The following is a 7,500-nucleotide window of genomic DNA, read 5'->3' as shown; positions in this document are numbered from 1 at the left end:
CCCCTCATAATGGGCACAGCGGGTGTACAGACCCGGGAACTCGGCACAGGGATGGTGGGAACCCCTCATAATGGGCACAGCGGGTGTACAGACCCAGGAACTCAGCACAGGGATGGTGGGAACCCCTCATAATGGGCACAGCGGGTGTACAGACCCGGGAACTCAGCACAGGGATGGTGGGAACCCCTCATAATGGGCACAGCGGGTGTACAGACCCGGGAACTCAGCACAGGGATGGTGGGAACCCCTCATAATGGGCACAGCGGGTGTACAGACCCGGGAACTCAGCACAGGGATGGTGGGAACCCCTCATAATGGGCACAGCGGGTGTACAGACCTGGGAACTCAGCACAGGGATGGTGGGAACCCCTCATAATGGGCACAGCGGGTGTACAGACCTGGGAACTCAGCACAGGGATGGTGGGAACCCCTCATAATGGGCACAGCGGGTATACAGACCCGGGAACTCAGCACAGGGATGGTGGGAACCCCTCATAATGGGCACAGCGGGTGTACAGACCCGGGAACTCAGCACAGAGATGGTGGGAACCCCTCATAATGGGCACAGCGGGTGTACAGACCCGGGAACTCAGCACAGGGATGGGGGGGGGGGTTCCCGGATTTTGGAGGCGGTGCCCAGTCTGCGTCTCCCTCCAAGGCTCCGCCCCCCGTATCTCTCCAGCCTGTTTCCCTCATCAGTGATTTGTCTTCAGGAATGTAAAGTATCGGGATGGATACAAGTCGGGGCCCAGAGCTGAATGGAGTGTCTGTTGCCCCTCAAGCGAAATATTCCCATGGGGGGGGGGGATGGGGAGGTGGTGGGAGGGGCTTGTTTTATTGTTAAAGGAAATCTATGATATTTTTGGAAGATCAGATGAGTCAATGTTTCCATTTCCAGTACAATGTATCTCATGACAGATTCTTAGTTATGGAGTGTGGAAGGGTTAGAACCCCCGACAGGCTTTATTGCTGCCTGTGTCCCCGTTAGGGTGATTTCCCTTCACTTCCTGTCCTGGGGACACAACAGGAAGTGAGAAGAAATCTCTCTGAGGTGAAGGAAATGGGGGGGGGGGGGGTAAATCTACTCCATGGGGGGGGGGGGGGGGGAACGGCACAGACAGTAATAATAACCTGAGGGGGTTTCTCCACCCAACACTGAAAAAAATACTCTTAATATTTGTTTCACCATCTTCTCTATGTAGATTTTATAGAAAATCTGTTTTTTAATGAGGACAATTTTTTTTAATTTTTTTTATTATTATTTGGATCCAATAATCAATATGAGGATAGGAGTTGTCCATCTATAAAGAAAAAATAACCAAAATAGGGTGTTAATCTACTACTAATAATAAATGAATAAATAAATGTAAAATAAATAAACAAATAAATAAAAATAATCGTAAATAAATACAATAAATTAATACTTTTTAATATGTATTTAAAAAAATAAAAATAAACCTTAAAAAGAAAATATAATAAAATATAATAATGAACACCCCTAACTCAAACTAAATAAATAATTATAATTATTAATAATTTAATATGTTAAAAAAAAATGATATATTAATATATTTTCTAAGGTTAGTGGTTAATTATTTCTTATAACCTATGTATTAATTTATTATTTATGATGATTTTTAGTTATTTGTGTATTTATTTTACATTTATATATTCATATATTAATAATAATAATAATAATAATAATATTAATAATAATATTATTATTATTTCTTTTTTATTTATTTTTTGCATTTAAGCAGAAAATCATGCACGAACGCGCAACAAAACGCACAAAAGCGCAACAAAAACGAGCAAATAGGTTTGTAATGAGGACAATTGTTTTTTTCTCAGGTGTTGATTGCTATACACAGGCAGCCACTAGGGGGAGACGGTACAATGTGAATTGGTCTTTATACTAATTGTGAAAATATGGAACAGCAAGGCTGTAAAAAAAAAAAAAAGAGTCACATCTGAAATATGTATTATAATAAAGTATAATAATAATAAAAAAATATCTTCAGGAGCAGTTCTGCTGTTTGGAGCGATTGGACGCTTTTAGTCGTCTGTATTTGCCCCTGATATATTTATTCATATATTAGTTAAAAAAAAAATATATATATATTTTTTACATATTTTAATTTTTAAAACGCACGAAAGCGCAACAAAAATTAGCAAATAGTTTTGTAATGAGGATCATTTTTTTTTTTTGTTTTGTTTTTTATCTCAGCAGACATCTCTCAGGTTTGATCGCTATACACAGGCAGCCACTAGGGGGAGACGCTACAATGTGTATTGGACTTTATACTATTGTAAAAATATGAAACAGCAAGGAAGTAGTAAAAAAAGAAGAAGAAGAAAAGTCACATCTGAAATATGTATAATAATAATAATATTATAAAATACATATAATAATAAAAAATATCTTCAGGAGCAGTTCTGCTGTTTGGAGCGATTGGACTCTTGGGCCCAGATTCACAGCGGAGATACTCCGTCGTATCTCTGTTTCTATCTATGCGACGGATTCATAGAATCAGTTACGCATAGATATCCATAAGATCCGACAGGTGTAATTGTTTTACACTGTCGGATCTTAGGATGCAGTACCGCGGCCGCTAGGTGGGGGGAGTTTGCGTCGTAAACCAGCGTTGGGTATGCAAATTAGGAGTTACGGCGATCCACGACGGATTTTCGCGTTTGCTACGTCGCCGCTACTCTAGTTTCCCGTCGCAAAGTTAGTCGTCGTTTTTGGTGCCTTAACTTTACACAGCAATCGTATGTGCTGTATAAAGTATGGCCGTCGTCTCCGCGTCGAAATTTAAAAATCAACGTCATTTGCGTAAGACGTCCGGGAATACGGAAGTACGCTACGCGCGTCGCCGTTCGAAAAAATGACGTCACTTCGCGCAAAGCACGGCGGGAGTTACGAAACGGAGCATGCGCAGTAGGTCCGGCGCGGGTGCGCGCCTAATTTAAATGGCACACGCCCCTTTAAATTACACGGGCTTACGCCGGAGGCCGCCGGCGTAGGTTTTCATCGCAAGTGCTTTGTGAATCAGGCACTTGCGATGAAAACTTGCGGCGGTGTAACGTATCTACGATACGTTACGCCGCCGCACTTCTACCTGAATCTGGCCCTTGGACTTTTATATACTATTGTGAAAATATGAAACAGCAAGGAAGTAAAAAAAAAAATGAAGAAAAGTCACATCTGAAATATGTATTATAATAATAATAATAATATATAAATATATATATATATATATATTACATAATAATTATTAGAATAAATTATCATAATAATAAAAAAAATATATACATATAATAAGAAGAATTATATATAATATATATATATATATATATAATAATTATTAGAATAAATAATAATAATAATAATTAAAAATAAAAATAAATATATATATATAATGTGTGTGTGTATGTGTGTATGTGTATATGTATATATGTGTATATATATATATATATATATATATATATATATATATATAAATAATAATAATAAAAAATATCTTCAGGAGCAGTTCTGCTGTTAGGAAGCGATCAGCGCTTTTTTTGTCTGCATTTACCCCCGATACATTTATTCATATATTATTACTATTTTATATATATATCATAATAATTATTATAATGAAGTATAATAATTATATATATAATACATATAATAATTTTTATAATAAAGTATAATATATATATATAAAATGCAAATAATAATAATAATTATAATAATAAAAAAATATCTTTAGGCGCAGTTCTGGCGTTCGGAAGCGATCGGACGCTTTTATTCGTCCGTATTTGCCCCTGAAAACACCTTACGCCGTCTGAGCTCCGAGCCACGCCTCCACTGTGACTCCGCCCCCTCCTGGACCGGTAAGCCGCACAAAGCATTCCATTGAGTGGTGATCACCGGGGCGCGTTCATCGCAGAACAATCAGATCGCACTTTTATCACCTTAATTAAAGGGAAGGCTGATCTCCGATCTTAATCACTAATAACCCTTCCTGTGCCGAGCTGGTTGGGGGGGGGGTGAATTTGGCCCCGGGAGGGGGCGATTGTTGGGTAATGAGATTGGAGGATTTGGGCCCCCTCATCAAAGGAAGGTGGATGGGGGGGGGGTTGGAGGTAATTACCTGGACAAGTACAGATGATGATTGTTGGGGGAGGGGGACACAACACACCTTCATGTCACAGGCAGTAATCACCGCTCATAAAAGGTGACACATTGTCCCGCATTTCACAGTAACGTGTCACATGTTCATGAAAGGCTGCGAGGCCGGGGGATGGGGGAGGGAGCGAGCGGTCGTCTGACCATCCAAACCTGCTCCAACTTCCTGCCGCTTATTGTTCTGCCGCCATAAAGCGACCTGCCAATTGTCCGGTTGTCCGGGCGCCATCACAGAGTAACAAGTGCATGTCAGGGCGCTGATTGCGGCAATTAATGTAGAATGCCGGAGGGGGTCATCCCGAGACGTGAAGAACAAGAATGGCGAGCAACAAAAATCCTCGCCGACCCGATTGGAGGAATAGAAGACGGTCCGGACATCAAAGAGCCAACGCAGATTGGTCACACGGCGGTGGTACGGAAATGGCGTAAATTTCGGATACGTTTCACGATTATCGTAGAAGAGTTCTCAAATATTATAATAAAAGTCCGGCTAGAGCGCAGATCCGCGGAACACGAGAAAAATCGATGATTAAAGGATCCGATCAAATTAATCAATCAATTAAAATGGATTAAAAAAACTTTAAATTTGGTAATTTCTGTAAAATAAATCAGGAATTGTAATAAAGACAAAAACAAGAAATTGCAACAAATAATCCAATGTACATCAATTGATTAAAGGATTAAATACAAATCAATATATCAATTAAAAGACAAAGGCCCAGATTCACGTACGAGTTACGCCGGCGTAACTCTGAGTCTGAGCCGTCGTATCTCTGCGCCTGATTCTTAGAATCAGTTACGCATAGATTTGTATTAGATCCGACCGGCGTAAGTCTCTTACGCTGTAGTATCTTAACTGCATATTTACGCTGGCCGCTAGGGGCGTGTACGCTGATTTACGCCTAGAAATATGTAAATCAGCTAGATACGCCAATTCACGAACGTACGCCCGGCCGACGCACTACAGATACGCAGTTTACGTTAGGCTTAAAGTTACCCCTGCTATATGAGGCGTATCCTATGTTAAGTATGGACGTCGTTCCCGCGTCGAATTTTGAAAATTTTGCGTAAGTCGTTCACGAATAGGGCTGGGCGTCATTTACGTTCACGTCGAAAGCATTGGCTTCTTACGGGTTAATTCGGAGCATGCGCACTGGGATACTTTCACGGACGGCGCATGCGCCGTTCGTAAAAAGCATCATTTACAAAAATAAAAAAAAGTAGAAGGATTTTGTCTTTTACATTAATTTTTATCTGATCCTTTAATTGATTTACGATTATTAAGAAACTGGATTAATTTGTTACAATTTCTTTTTTTTTTTTTCATTTATTAAATTTCCTGATTTATTTTACAAAAATAAAAAAAATAGAAAGATTTTTGTGCGTTACATTAATTTTTATCTGACCCTTTAATTGATTTACAAATTGTTAATAAAGTGGATTAATTTGTTAAAATTTCTTGTTTTATTATTATTATAACAAATTAATCTACTTTATTAACAATTTGTAAATCAATTAAAGGGTCAGATAAAAATTTATGTAACGCACAAAATCTTTCTATTTTTTTTATTTTTGTAAAATAAATCAGGAAATCTAATATGGAAAAAAAACAAGAAATTGTAACAAATTAATCCAGTTTATTAATAATCGTAAATCAATTAATTAAAGGATCAGATAAAAATTTATGTAAAAGACAAAATCTTTCTACTTTTTTTTTTGTAAAATAAATTAGAAAATGTAATAATAATAATAATATTAATAATAAAACAAGAAATTGTATTTCCTAATTTATTTTACAAAAATAAAAATAAAAAGTAGAAAGATTTTGTCTTTTACATTAATTTTTATCTGATCTTTTAATTGATTTACAATTGTTAATAAACTGGATTAATTTGTTACAATCAATTAAAGGATCAGATAAAAATTAATGTAAAAGACAAAATCTTTCTACTTTTTTTTTATTTTTTGTAAAATAAATTAGGAAATACAATTCTTGTATTATTATTATTATTATTATTATTACATTTTCTAATTTATTTTACAAAAAAAAACTAGAAACATTTTGTCTTTTACATACATTTTTATCTGATCCTTTAATTAATTGATTTACGATTATTAAGAAACTGGATTAATTTGTTACAATTTTTATTTTTATTTTTCATTATTAAATTATTAAATTTCCTGATTTATTTTACAAAAAAAAAAAAATTGATTTTGTGTGTTACATTAATTTTTATCTGACCCTTTAATTGATTTACAAATTGTTAATAAAGTGGATTAATTTGTAAAATTTCTTGTTTTTTTTTATTATTATTATTATAACAAATTAATCCAGTTTATTAACAATTTGTAAATCAATTAAAGGGTCAGATAAAAATTAATGTAACACACAAAATCTTTCTATTTTTTTTTTTTTGGAAAATAAATCGGGATATTTAATAATGGGGAAAAAAAAACAAGAAATTGTAACAAATGAATCCAGTTTATTTATAGTGATATTTTCAGTGTAGGGTGCAGAACAATCAGTTCCTCTTGCGGATCGCACATTATGGGAAACCTTCCGTGACCCCCTATAGACCCGATCTGTATGGAGGGGGGGGGGGGCATTTGGTGACATAAAACAAAAATTTAGAGCGAAAAAAATGATCATGGCTCTCATTGGAGGAATAAAAAACGGTCCAGACATCATCAAGCGGGGGCGTATCGATCACATGGCGATGGTACGAAATCGGCGTAAAGTTTAGATAAACGGCACAATTATTTTAGAAGAATTCTCCACTAAATAAATATTTCTTTATTATAACAAAGTCCGGCTAGAGAGGAGATGAAAAAAAAATTCAATTAAAAAGATCAAATTCAATTAAAATGTAAAAAAAAAAATTAAAAAGATCAAATGCAAATAAAATGTAAAAAAATTATAAAAAATAAATAAAATAACCAATTGTATCAATTAAAAAAAATACATAATTTTTTTTTATTTATTTCCTGTTATGTAACGTAAATCAGGAATATAATAATGATTTAATAAAAAAGAAAAAAAATTGTAGCGATTTATTGAAATGTAATAACAATCATATATTGTAGAGTGCAGAACAATCAGTTCCTCTTGCGGGTCGCACATCATGGAAGATCCTCGGCGGCCCCCATACACACGCTCTGTATGTCCGGGTGTCGCCCGGTCACGTTGGGCGCTGAACGCTCCGCTGTAAATCTCCTCGCTGAACCTGATTGGCCGATGAGTCACACATTCCCCGCATTGCTGGCAGATGTTTTCCGCCTCTAATCTGCAGTTGGAATATTTTATTCATCTAATTATTACATTT

This window comes from Rana temporaria, chromosome 10, assembly GCF_905171775.1.
Source record: "Rana temporaria chromosome 10, aRanTem1.1, whole genome shotgun sequence".
Taxonomy (NCBI): Eukaryota; Metazoa; Chordata; class Amphibia; order Anura; family Ranidae; genus Rana; species Rana temporaria.
This window is presented reverse-complemented; position numbering follows the sequence as displayed.